Source organism: Anarrhichthys ocellatus, unplaced genomic scaffold (genome assembly GCF_004355925.1).
Source record: "Anarrhichthys ocellatus isolate YVR2014 unplaced genomic scaffold, GSC_Weel_1.0 scaffold350, whole genome shotgun sequence".
Lineage (NCBI taxonomy): Eukaryota > Metazoa > Chordata > Actinopteri > Perciformes > Anarhichadidae > Anarrhichthys > Anarrhichthys ocellatus.
This window is the reverse complement of record NW_022280344.1, coordinates 41571-55937: the sequence shown is the minus strand read 5'-3', so window position 1 is coordinate 55937 and position 14367 is coordinate 41571. Positions and strand designations below refer to the sequence as shown.

The 14367-nt window shown below is 44.2% G+C and overlaps 1 long non-coding RNA gene across 1 annotated transcript; it reads right to left on the bottom strand.

The window, feature by feature from the left end:
* Nucleotides 1-8219: 8219 nt before the first annotated feature.
* On the bottom strand, nt 8220-14320 carry LOC116401336 (uncharacterized). The gene is made up of 2 exons (XR_004213992.1): nt 10919-14320; nt 8220-10861 (listed from the first exon to the last, which is right to left on the bottom strand). It is a non-coding gene; the product is annotated as an uncharacterized LOC116401336 (long non-coding RNA).
* Between the last annotated feature and the right edge of the window lie 47 nt (nt 14321-14367).

Genomic DNA, 14367 nt, shown 5'->3' with positions numbered 1-14367 from the left:
TGTGTGGACTGACCACCGAAATCTCGAATACATCCATTCTGCCCGGTTACTGAACTCCCGCCAAGCCCGTTGGGCTCTGTTCTTTGCCCGTTTCAACTTCACCATCACCTACCGCCCAGGAAGTAAGAACATCAAGCCCGACGCCCTCTCTCGTCAGTTTTCCCCAGACGAGGTTGACCCAGCTCTGGACACGATTGTTCCACCCGCCTGTGTCCTAGGGGTTCTCACCTGGGCGATAGAGTCTGCAGTGCGGGAGGCTCAGCAGACCCAGCCCAGACCCTGTTCGTTCCCCTTTCGTCCGTTCCCGGGTCCTACAATGGGCCCATGACTCCCGACTCTCCGGCCACCCTGGGATAAGACGTACAATAAACTGGCTCCGGCATGCCTTCTGGTGGCCATCTTTGGACAATGACACCCGAGCTTACGTCCTAGCCTGTACCACCTGTGCGCGCAACAAGGCCTCACACAGACCCCCTGTCGGACTATTACGACCTCTGCCTGTTCCCCACAGGCCTTGGCATTGGACTTCGTCACCGGATTTCCCCCCTCCGAGAGCAACACGGTCATCCTGACCATCGTGGACCGGTTTTCCAAGGCGGCTCACTTTATTCCCCTTCCCAAGCTCCCGTCAGCCGGCAAGACCGCAGACTTGTTGGTTCAACATGTCTTTAGACTCCACGGCATCCCTGTGGACATTGTCTCTGGTCGGGGTCCTCAGTTCTCCTCCCAAGTTTGGAAGGCGTTCTGCCGCAGCCTCGGTGCCACTGCTAGCCTCTCCTCCGGCTTTCACCCCCAGACCAATGGGCAGACCGAGAGGCTTAACCAGGAGCTAGAAGCCATGCTCCGATGCGTAGCGGCGGCAAATCCATCTTCCTGGAGTCACTTGGCCTGGATAGAGTACGCACACAACAGTCATACCTCCACAGCAACAGGTCTCTCCCCTTCGAGGCCTCCATTGGCTACCAACCTCCTCTTCTACCCAGCCAAGAGGTCGAGATTTCCGTCCCGTCTGTCCAAAGCAACCATCGCCGATGCAGAAGAGTCTGGAGAGAGACTCGTGCCGCCCTACTTCGTTCTTCCGAACGAAACAAGCGTCTGGCTGATCGCCGTGCCTCTCTCCGTAGGCACAGCTGATGCTCAGCTCCGGTGATCATCTCCAGTTGACATAAATACTCCGATCACTATCATCCCAGTTGTCACTCCGTCCACCTACCTGGTATTCAGACCCGTGAGTTGTCCGTTTTTTCACTCTGAGGATCTGCTACTAACGATCCGTTTTGTTTTCAACTTGCCTGCTATCCAGTGTCGAGCCTCGGGTTTTCACCTGCACGAAGAAGCCTTCCAGTTCGTTCCTCGGAGATCAACTGAAGTCTTAGCGATCCTGTGTCGAGCCCCGGGTATCACACAGTCGATCCTGCCTGCCAGCCAGCCGCGGACTAGCCACTTTCCGGCTTGGATCCGTGCGGAGCGCGTGGAGACGCCTCCTATTGACTTTAACTATTTCCTTTTCCTTTTTTTTTCCCCTGACAGAGAAATAAATAATCTTGGTTTGAAATAGAACTCTGCTTTCCTGAGTCTGCATCTGGGTCCATGAACACACCACATCATAACATCTGCAACAATATTCCACATTAGCCCTCTTTCTCTTAATGTTCCATGGTCCCTCATTCCCAGAATATTCACAGGATTTAAACTTTGAACACATAACTGTTACAACAGCCTGCTGCACTCTATCAGTCTACATATCCAGCAATGAGTCAATACTTTGGAATGAGACACACCTCAGTGTTACATGGGAAGCAACAACATTCATCAGAGGAGGTGTGACAAAGCTCCACACCTCACCTGACTCACCTGAGACAAAGCAGGAAACAGTTTGTCTTCCTCCCTCACTAAAGAGAGACACGCAGACTGAAAACAGACGATCAGATTCACCTTCAGAACAAACTAACAACTTCCTCTGAGTGAGTTCAGCTACAGGAGAGAAAAGAGGAAAACTACAACACTGCTGCTTCAACCTGCTGACGCTCCACACACTGAATGTGAGTTTGACTAAAAACAGTGAAGTTAGTAGAGGAGGGAGGGGAGCCATGACTGATGTACTTTCTGTGTTTTCAGCTTCACTCAGAGACTAAATGTCTTCCAGATCAGAGGAGGATCTCTGCTGTCTGGTCTGTCATGAAGTCTTTAGAGATCCTGTTCTCCTGTCATGTAGCCACAGCTTCTGTAGAGAATGTGTGAAGAGCTGGTGGAGAGAGAAACCAACTCAGGAGTGTCCAGTTTGTAAGAGAAGATCTTCAAGGTCAGATCCACCTTGTAACCTGGCGTTAAAGAACCTGTGTGAGTCCTTCTTACTGGAGAGAGATCAGAGAGCTTCAGAGCCTCTCTGCAGTCTGCACTCTGAGAAACTCAAACTCTTCTGTCTGGACCATCAGCAGCCAGTGTGTGTCGTCTGCAGAGATTCAGAGAAACACAGCGACCACAGATTCAGACCCATCGATGAAGCTGCTCCACAACACAAGAAGAACCTTCAGGAAACTCTGGAGCAGAGTTCTGTCAGCAGAGTCTGTCCAGAGGAAGGGATTCATACAATCTGGATTATGGATAATAGTGTTCTATAACGATAAATACTCAGCATGGTCACCATCAGGTCGACTCACTGATCTCTTAGTGCAGAAGAAGCTCCAGAGGATCAGAGTGAATCTGGACTGGAACAGAGGAAAGCTGTCGTTCTCTGATCCTGATACTAACACACACATACACACTTTCACACACACTTTCACTGAGAGGATGTTTCCATTCATTAGCACTAGAGATAAAGTGAATATATTACCAATGAAGGTGTGTGTGACAGTGGAACAGAGCAGTTAGAGATATAGAGAACAGATATGTAATTATGATATTGTATATATTTTTAAAGGGAACAGTCACTGAGTTTAACCTGTGTAGCTGCACCTGTCCTCCTGCTGTTTCATTAATCCAAAGACATGTTTATCATCGTTTCAGTTATTGTTTCATTGGGGTTTTAATTAGATTTTTGTTATCAAGTTTTTCTATGGTTGATCTTTGTGTAATTCTTTGATATAAATTGACAGTGAAATTCTAACTTGCTGCCATTTTCCCACTTGATTTCCCTTCATAGTAATTTACTGCTTAAATATCTGTACATTTTGATTACAATAAGTTACTGTAATTCTAAGATACAGTAGAGCTAATGTACATTTTACCCAATCTTGCTTGTAAAACAGCTGCCAGTAAAATATTGTTTGAATTACAACAGCAAATGACTGTATGCTTTGATAACAGTAGGTCGCTGTACTCTTGATTCAGTAGAGATACTGTAAATGTACATTAACTTCATTAATTTCATTTACTGCAATTTTACAAAAAAGATTTACAGTCAAAATGAATCTAATGCATTGTATACATTATGATGACATTTTCATCTGAAGCAACTTATATGGATACAACCCAAAAATTGTCTTCATTAAATATGCTGAACAACTTCAAGTGCTACATTTAGAAACAATAATAGAATGAAAGAATGTTTTGTTTGTGTTAAATAATGTCACTCAGTATTTCTGATGTTTATGTTTGGTTCGTTTAGTCTTTTTGTCGTCTGTACCGAGTCGTTTTGACTTTCGGTTCATTTTAAATTTTGAATAAAGACACATTTTAACATTAACTGCATGTTTGAGCAGCCGATTATTTTGAATTCTAGTTAAGATTATAAAGTTTACAAACATTCAAATCAATGTTTGATTACATGAAATGTTAACAATTTATAAGAAATTTAAAAAAAAAATGAACAATTTTCTATTTGACGCAACATGGTCAGGTGACATCTTACAAACAATAAGAAGAAGAAAGCACCAGCAGCAGCAGGACAAAACAAAATGTAGATGATTCTTTGGTGACACGAATATAGTAGGAAAGGAGGACTTTGGAGCATTTTAGGAATATTGTTGTTAAATAATTAACTCACCATGGATGCAGAACTGCAGATCAACCTGTCTGATTCAGGCGATGATTCTTCTCGAGCCATTTTATTCAAAGCACAGCCAAACCTTCCTGTGCTTCACACGAGATCGATCCAACTCAACAGTCATTTCATTAAACCTTTAAAAATAAAGTCACATTGTTGTGGTGTGGCCCTCGCTAGTGAAAAGGCGTTTATTAACAAATATATTTATGAAACAGGCAGAAATGAACCCTGTGATATCCAATAACAGTTAGGTGTTCTCAGCAGTGAGGACGGGAGAAGTTATTCTGCAGTGAATTCAATTCTGCTTCATTTGGTGCCCTTAGGTGAATTCTACTTTCAGTAGAAACTAAGAAACCTTAAATGAATGCCTCATGTATTCTTTGTATCTGTTTGCCTCGCCCTAAGGTTACCTGTGCAGGTGGAAGGTTCCAGTTAGGTGAGGCCGGGAGGGTAAAAGGCCATTCATTGATCTGTAGAGAAGATAGGTAGCTGCTTCCTTTGCTGCTGCTGTTGTTTTTGCTTCAGATGAAGTTAAACTGGTTTTCACTGTCAGTGATTTAGCATGAAAAGCATGTGTCAACACTAGCATGAAGCTGATGTGATGATCCATTCGGACAAAATAGAAGAAGTCTCACATAAAAACTCCAAATCACACATTAATTTGCCTTGAAATGGTGTTGGGAGGCATCAGCGTCTACAGAGCCAGTCTCTCCGGTCCCATTCCGGGGCAGGTGGTTTGAACATATTGCGTATCACCAGAGGAGGTGCGTATCGATCCCTAAAGCGGTATTTCAGCAAAAATACCACAAGGCAGATTTATTTTGCACATCTGGTAGAGTTATACTGCACACAATCTCACAGATGTTCCAAAACTGTTGATGAACTTGCAGAAGTTAATTTAGTATCAGGGCTGCGGAAAGATAACAAGTCTGAAGTGCTTAGTCTGTCTGATACAGAGTACTGTTTCAGCAGAGCTATAAAATCACTACCAGCTGTGAGTTTGACTCAGTGTAGGTCGTCTGCTGTCCCACAAAGTGAAGACAAACAGCGATAGAATAGCATAAAGACCAGAGGTAACACAAGTAACACAAAAACATTCTTCATGAAGTCTGTGCAACAAATAACAATAGCATTTAGTAGAAAATGCTATTCTAAAAAAAAAAGAATACAAAAAAAAAGTATGGCTGAGAGAAGTTTGGTATTTCATCAGTTTTGTCAGTGATAACAATGATTCAATTGTAAAAAAAAGAGTGCTTTCAATGTGATATGTGTTTAACAGCAGGTATGTTCAGTCATTTGTGATGGCTCTGGTTATTCTTCCAAGTCTTGCAGAGTTATGTCTTGGCACAATAGTATGAAGAGAATAAGTATAATAGATGTAACTTTTATTATTATAATATGTCTTACTTTCATTTGGGTAACAATCATGCTCCAACCTTTGGACTTACAGTTCCTGTTACTTGGGGACTTTGGGGTGACAAGAATTATTTGTAAGCTATGGGCCCTGTTTCTTTATCTACATTTGTTTATATTTTGGCAAACAGTCTCCATTAAAAGAATGGCAAATTGGCCATTATAATTAGGATATTTGTGGAAGTTTATTCATGATGTAAGTCACTAAAACAAAAAATATGTACGTCATGTCTGTGTGTTCAGATTTGACTTAGCTATGACTCAGAGTGACAACTGTGCAACCCAGAATCTCTACACTTCTTACCCTGGTTTGCGGCCTGGAAGTCACTCCAAACTCCCTCTTTCAGAGCATAAACAACACGGAAGCTGGCAGTCTACGGGTTATTAGTCACACCCAATTGGAATAAGGAAACAGGTGCCATGTGTCAGTTTTGACGGTTGGGAGGAACAATTGTGTTCCACTGGTCCGGCTACCGCCTAAGTTCACGACCCACCAACGTCTGCCTCAAAGGGTGCTTGGGGCTTAATATAAAGCATGACAAGTGGATGTCAAGGCTGCACCCTGTGAAATACAAGAAGAAATCGAAGATTCAATGTCTTCTTATATCAAGCAGGAATGTCAAAACCATGCCCACAGTGTTCTCGAATAGCCTTGACAACATCAACTCCCGCAAGACTGCCATCATTGACCGTGAACTGGACCGACTCAACCTCAAAGTTGCTGCTTGAAAAGACACAGCTCGCTGGAGCAGAACTAGTAAACTACACCTTCTTCTGGCATGACCAGAGTGCAGAGGAGACCCAAGAGTACGGCGTGGGCTTTGCAGCGAAGAACACCCTGCCTGCCATGACTGAACCACCAATAGGTGACTCTGCATGTGTCCTTGCCATCTGTATATCCATCAGCAGTGGACCAGCTAACCTGCTGAGTGTTTACGCCCCGACTCTCTGCTCACCACCGCAGTGAAAAGAAAAGTTCTACGAGGAGCTCGACATGGTGGTCAGTATAATCCGAAAGAAAGATCACCTGTTCCTGCTGGGGACTTCAACACTTGGGTAGGCACTGACCGTGAATCCACACCAGATTGACTTGGTCACTTTTGAGTGGGGAACCTGAACGAGGAATGGGCAGAGAATGTTATAGATGTTGTTACCACAAGCTCTGCATCACCTTTCTCCAGACCAAGCCTCTGCACAGGGTCTCCTGGACACACCCCAAATCAAAACGCACCTCGACCTCATCATCAGATGAGAGGCATTCAACAGCTTCCACACCTTTATATTGCAGACTGCGGCACGGACCACTCGTTTATCCTCTGCCAGGTCAAGCTACAGCCTAAGCAGATCCACCATGCCAAGCAGAAGGCACTTCCACGCATCCGTCCAACCATCCTCCAACCCAGCTGTCACCCAGCTTTTCCACACCTACCCTCAACCAGGCGCTCTCTGGCTCCAAACAGCAAAGTGCTGTGGACAAGTGGAATCGCCTAAGCGATACCATGTTGGACCATGCCCTCGCAGCACTATTGCAAGAAAGGAAGGATGAACGCAGGTTTGAGGCCAACACAGCAGTGATGGAGCCAGTCATCGAGGCAAAGCATATCCAAGCGTTCCTCAACCTTCAACAGCTGCAGGAGAAATGCTGCAGAGGAGACCCTTGTATTTTGTCGACCTCGCAAAGGCCTAAAGCAGCGATGGTCTCTTCAAGTTACTGACACAGGGCTCAGTCTGCTTTGAAGGAGAAATTTCAGAGGCCTTCCCATTCCACAGCGGAGTGAAGCAGAGCTGCATTCTGGCACCGACCCTCGTCGGAATCTTCTTCTCTCTCCAGGAGTTGTTTGCATTTGGCTTTATTCCTGAAACCGTCTACCTGTAAACCAGAGCTGATAGCAAACTCTTCATGCTTGCCCGCTTGCAGTCCAAGTCCAAAGTAACCAGCATGCTCCTGAGGGAAATGCTATTTGCATACAATTTAGTGCTAGCATCCCACACAGTGTCAGGAGTGCAGGGGTTAATGGGCAAGCGCTCATCATGCTTGTAAGGAGTTCGCCGTCATCATCAGCATTAAGAAGACCAATGTGTCTGGAAGTCAAAACCCCCCACAGTCTCCAGCAACCCTCACTGGATTCACCGCAGTGATGGCCAAGCTGTCCAAGAGAGTGTAGTCCAACAAGAACCTAACTGTACGCACCAAACTCCAGGTCTACCGAGCCTTCGTTATCATCAACCTGCTGTACAGCAGTGAGACCTGGACCCCCTTACAACAGACAAGAAAACTGGCTTCCACATGTGATGCCCACACCGCATCTTGGGCATCACGTGGCAGGAGAAAGTACGCAACACAGAAGTCCTGGATGGTGCTCAGTCCACCAGCATGTTTGCCAGGCTGAGCCAGCGTTGCCTCGACAGCCTCCAGACCTGGTGGTTGCCCGTGCCTGCGCTTTGAGGACCCCAACAACTGTGAGGAATCCGCTACTGACCGTTTGGAGGCAGACTGTTGTTGCAGGAACTCGTCGTGCTGAGGAGAGGCGCACCTTCTTGCTGAAGGAGAAGAGCCAGAGGGGAAAAATGTGAGCAAAAACCTCCATTTCTTTCACAGGCCCCTCTCCATTTGTCTGCTCCAACTGCCGTAGCGACTGCCCGATCCACCGTCAGCCTCGACGGACAGATGCCGTGTAGAAAGAGGCCTAATTGGAAGAAGGCTATGACTGCATGAAGATTCAAGATGGACTTTAAAGTGAACATCTGGATATCACTGAAAAACAAACAAAAAAATCCACGAGCATGAATGCCATCCATTAAAAACAGTATTACAAACAACAAAGTTTTTCACTTTTATTGACATTTCATTGTTAACAGAACATGGTGTTATTGGTATATAATTCGCGTGGGACAGTAAAACCAAAACAAACAGAAATAAATCATCTCTGCTCCAGTCATGTTAGCATTTTAAATAATCTCATCAGAAATAAAACTGGTAATAATCATAAACGTAAACATGCCTATCCAATATAAGCACTGTCATAATAATGGTATAACATTATGTGCAAAGGATGATGACTTTCATCTTAAATAAGAGAGAAATATAAATACAAAACCTTTCAGAAGCTTTTGTTGGTCTTCATATTTACATGAGCTGATGTCCGACTGGAGAGGACTACGTGATGACTCTATAGAAACAATCCTCAAACTAAATGGTGCATCAACTCGCATGTAAAGAAGTGAGCCAAGCTCAGATTTTTTTCTTTTTGATTTTATAATCAACTCATTTAGTCAAAAAACCCAAAACCAAAGAAAGAGTAATAAGGTATTTACAGAAAACTTTTATTTTTCTTTATAAGAAAACGAACTGAAATGAATCTCTCTTAAAGCTATATCTGTTAAAATCTCCCTAGAAGAAGTAGTAGTAGTGATATTATCCAATCAATATCAATATATCTCGTTACTTCAAAACGTCTGCCCAGACTACCTTTGATATGTTTTTATTCACCTACGTACACATATTTGTTTTTTTAAGAAAAGAGAACGTTAGAAACTAAAGGCAACAACAGGCAAGTTAAAGGAAGACGTAGACACATGAAGCCACACTCCAAACTCTGAGCAACTTTGTGCCGATTCACTGAAAGTGGTGAAATGTGATTTTAGTTATAAAACAATTTTTGTACAGGAAATACGAGCTTTAACTCAGTGGGTGCACTTACAGAGTGAGTGGTGAATGTTACTATTTAAACAAACTGGTGTTCAGTGATTGTTTTTCATGCCATTCATTGTTTTGGATTAGTTTACCAAAGCGACTGTAGTCTATAATACACATTAAACGAAGGCTAAATGAACCTTAATAGGTCGGTGAACTCAGCCCAGTCACCAGGACAACATGTTACTGAAATGAATGTGGTTTAATAAGGAGAATAACAAGCGAGAGAGTCCACTGAGGATGAGGGGGATTGGGGGTGAATGTGTCAAACACACACAGGACTTTCACCCGGGAGGCCGCTGTTCATGTCCCGTGTGAAAACTAAACTAAACGGTGACGGCCCAATAGTCCGGATGTTGTCACATTGGACCGAATGCCCATTTATTACATTATCCCAAAAATAAACTCCCATTGTTCTGAAGGCCCATTGCTCCAAAAATACACACAAGCACTCGGCTAATTTTATGCGGAATAACTTCATGATATTTTGAAGACTGATATGAAACGTATCTGTAACTTTTGTTCTGGCGACTGGGTTGAGTAAACTACATTTACTTTTATTTTTCAGGTTGTATAATACATTTTTAAGTCTGAATATATTAACAAAGGTTCTGCTTGCTGTAATCATTCCTCCGTTTCCTAATTGCCATCTCTTCTGATGGAAGCGATGGGGAACACAACTATGTTTGTTAAACAATATGCTCCCCTTGTATTAAAACCACGCAGAAAGACCTGGAGTGCATTGTGTAAAATAGTTACTTTGGTAAAAGAAAGTTATGGCACCAATTAATTAGAGTTAGCTGAAAGTGTACCAACTGAACACTGTCCCTCCTTATCGTGACGCAGATGTACCATCTTTGGCAAGTGTCACCCCGGTTTGAGGAGTGGCGATATGTGATAACTAAGTCTAGCTTTAAAGGCAACTCACTGTTGTCCAAAGCCACCAGACCACCACCAGACCACCACCAGACCACCACCAGACCACTGCCAGACCACCACCAGACCACCACCAGACCTGGGACAAAAGGCCCCCGAGGTGAAGACACCACAGGAGAACAGCTCCTCTTATCTTCTTATAGTTTGGACGTATCTGCCCGCCGCAGTGGAGACAAAGCTCCTTCATTCATCTTTTGAAGTGAAAGTAATGCTTGCATGACGGACGCACACATGGTGACATTGAGAAAGACGAGGATTAAGTGGTGGCAGGTGTGGACGCAGAGACGGACGAATCCAACGCACCACCAGCGTAGATGAAGCATGTTTCAGTGGCAGTTTGTCCCAGGTCTGCATACAGTAACCATCAAACCCTCTGTGACACATACAGTGTGATAAATACGTTTCAAACAGAGGAGCGGTTGGACAGACAGCGTCCAGCACAGGCTAACAAATCTCATGTACATATACTTTGTCTTTATGTGTGTTCCATGAGTAATATGAATAAGCGACAATAAATCACGACAGTATGTTTTCTTCAAGCACCTTTCTTCCATTTCCACAAACAGACATCTGCTGAAATACACTGTACTGCTGTAAACTGCTATTCTCCTGTAAATCTAAGTAAATATACAGTTTCCCCCCCGAGGGTTAAAGGAGGGCGGTGTCTCTGAACACAATTCCATCTATTTAAATGTGTTTTGGATAAAACATGATGGAAACACCACCCTCCTTTGTTCAAAGTCAACATAGTTCCCTCTCTCTGTAGTTACTGCGCTCTACCTCCACAAAGCGTCCTTAATAAAAACACCGTGACCTGATGAAGATGATGTGACCTGATGAAGATGATGTGACCTGATGAAGATGATGTGACCTGATGAAGATGATGTGACCTGATGAAGATGATGTGAGAACAGGAGTCATTCATCGTCATAGAAACATCGGTTAAAAAACAAACAAATAAAACAAATCAAGCAAAAAACCAGAACGTCGCCGGCTTTAACGCCCCGAAAAGCGTCGTAGAAATCTGCACGTGGAACTGCATGAGAAGCGCTCTTCTCTCCCTCAACGCCGACCGCTGAAGTGCCGTGAAGCAAGGCACTTAATCCCCGATTGCATCGGTGCAGCGACTCAGCGGCTTGCAACATAACAGGAGATGATGGTGGTTTAAGTACCTGATAGCAACACTGAATCATTAATAATCCTGTCTGATACTACACCTCTTGTCTTAAATGAAGCGCCAAGAACAACAACGAGTGAGCTGAATTAGGAGATGTTGTTATTATTACATGTTGAAGTGGGATGAAACCTCTCGTTAGCTCCATGTAACGTCTCCCCCCTCAGGGAGAGCACACCGGGGGGGAGCTACAACTCTCCCTCGTCTCTCACGTTACATCACTAAACCATCACTACTGGAGCTCGACTGTCTTTATAAAGTGCAGCAGCGTCCAGTAGACTCGACAGAACAGCAACTATTTTAATGATCAATTAATAATGTAATTTGTTGCCTCAAGCTTCTCAAATGTGATTATTTTCATGTTGTTTTGTCTTATGATCATAAACTGAATCTCTTTGGGCTGTTCATCGCTGTTCTCTGACATCTCATATAAAATATTATGAATTGATAAATCAAGGAAGTAATAAATCAATAATGAAAACCCTCCTTTAGTCATTTCTCTATTTTACAGACTTTTGATCAGATATTATATTGTTTTCACACTGAAGCTGATAAAACACAAAGAGAAGGAAGTTTGGTCCAATAGGCAATTTTCTGGACATTCATGTTTCCTCACAGCGCTCTGGTTCACCATCTGCTGAAAGGTAGAAGAAGCTGAATGTCTTCCTCTTTTGTACACCCTCGAGGAACAAATGTGCGTTTTCTGTCCCGCCGAGTCCAAACAGCGCCGTAAGGGATATTGAACGACATCGATTTGTGCTGAACGTTGCTGCGTGTGCTGAATTGCTCTCGACAGCAGCAAGTAATTGCACGGATATGCGGCAAGAACACATTCAATTACTGCAGGACTGAGAGCTCGGTGAGCACGGTACAAAGCTGAGCGAATGAGAACAAGAACAAGGGGAGGGAGACGGAGAGGGAGAGAGAGAGAGAGAGAGACACACAGAGAGAGAGAGGGGGGGGGGGGGGGGAGGGAGGCAGATATCAGTACTCCTTTAAATGTAAAGTGGCCTTGAGAAGGATGAGGAAAGACATGCTGGCTGCTGCATTATTGGTCTGTGGGTGTACTCTTAGAAATAAGGGTTCCAAAAGGGTTCTACCTGAAGGAATGAGGTTGTACGCAGAAAAATCCTCTTTTGAAGAAAAGGGTTCCTTATAAGACTAGTGGTTCCATTAAGAACCCTTTTTAACCAAATAACTCTTTAAGAATTGTTTGAAATGTGGGTTCTCTAAGCCCACTGCCTTGTTGGACGCGGTTCAAATTGCCCAAGAGAAACTAAATCATGGTTCGGGTGGAGAACCACCAATGCGACGCGTCTCGGTGTGATCGGGGGCCTTAGAAGGTGGAAAGGTTCTGGATAGAACCGTTTAGAGAAGGTTATGGGTGGAACCATTATACCATAGATGGGTCCTCTGTAAAACCTCTCATAGGGGGTTCTAGGTGGAACCTCTCCCAGATGGTTCTAGGTATAACCCTCTATGTTGGGTTCTAGGTAGAACCATCTGAAAGGGTTCCAGGTTGAACCTTTACAGACAGGATTCTCCTGTGAGGACAATCCAAAGAACCCTATATGGTCTCAGTCAGCGCCTGTATTTCTGAGAGTGTACGATTAGTATAATGAGCAGTTCTTCATCTCTTCTCAACCCGAAGAGATTCACACTGACAGTGACTCAGCCAGGATTCCCCAACTCACCCTGCAACACTGATTTCTAGCCCGGGGTGGGAGGTCATGGACGGGGACTCCAAACCCCCTCTGGGGAGCCGACTGGCCTCTGAGTGAACCATCACGAGTCACATTGGAGTTGATGACATTTAAACGAGCAGCTGGCGCATTTAAATAGAACTGCAGTGCTGCTGTTCTAGACGATGCGGTGAGGAGACGAGTGTTACATAAGGTGACTCAAATCTACCGTTTTTTTTCGGTGCATGCTTCTACGCGACCAATTGGATCCATATTTTCATCGAAGGGGAACATAGAAACTTTACATGTTGGCGTCCCACAATGGCAGCTGAACATCCTAACCTCGCAGAAACTACTCAGACATTGTGCGAAAACTCTTTCCTTTTGCAGGTTGCTGTACTCTAAATTGACTCAAATCTTACTTCTTGCCTCACAGCCTTCAAGTCATCATCCGTTAATGACTTGAGGCGACTTGGAGAAAATCCTGAAAAACACATTTTAGCTCAAGTTTCAGCACAATTTGTCAAAAGCGCAACATGTTGCCACACAGCTAACGTACCTTAGTGCACAAAAAGTAACACAAGGTGTGTTTAAAATGTGTCGAAAAAAATCCCTCTGAGGAGTAAAAGTTTCACAATTCAGACCCAAAGACGACAAAAAATGTCGGCACTTTTTTGACAAAACTGCAGACAAATTCTTAACCAACAATGAAAGCACTTAATCCTAATGACGGTATGACTAAATTGACGGAACGTGGACAAGGAACTTGCAGTGTTAAGCAAACTGGACAGAGATGGTGTATTGAGGAAGAAACTGTGAGATGCTGGACCTCAAAGGATGTAAATAAAAAGACAAGGTTAGTAAAGGAGGAGGGCGGCACAGATGGACGGAGAAGGTAAAAGATGAAATAGTCGGAGAGGACGGACCAACTGAGGGAGGAGAGGCCAGATGGACGGGGAGAAAGGACAGAGGGAGGACAGTGGGGTTAAAGCCAGGGATGTGGAGGGGGAGTAGCCGCTATTAGAGCTTTGTGAACAGAAGCACTTCATTAAAATCGGTCGATGTCGCCGCTCTGCAGACGGCATACTAATACAGACCCTCATGTATCCTCTGTGCATCCCCCTGTCCTGTGCCTCCATCTCCCTGTAGTCTAAACCTCCCCGTCCATTTAAGGAGGACAAAGACGGACTCAAGGAACAAACTGAACTAACTCGTTCAGCTCAGGACCCGAATTTATCAAACTTCTAAGAATTACACTTCAGACCCAATCTAGGATTACAAAAGGTCTTTGCTGAGTGCGAGTGTTTGGACACATTTATCAAGCAGATTACAGTCAAGTATTGGAGTGACATTTAAGAGACGCTCTGAAGTGATTAATCACATCTTCAGAGCAGGATACAGACGAGTACTAGGACCACGCCGGGGGGGGGGGGGGGGGGGGGGGGGGGGGAAAAATCAAAAGAGGGAGAAGCAAAAACAAAAA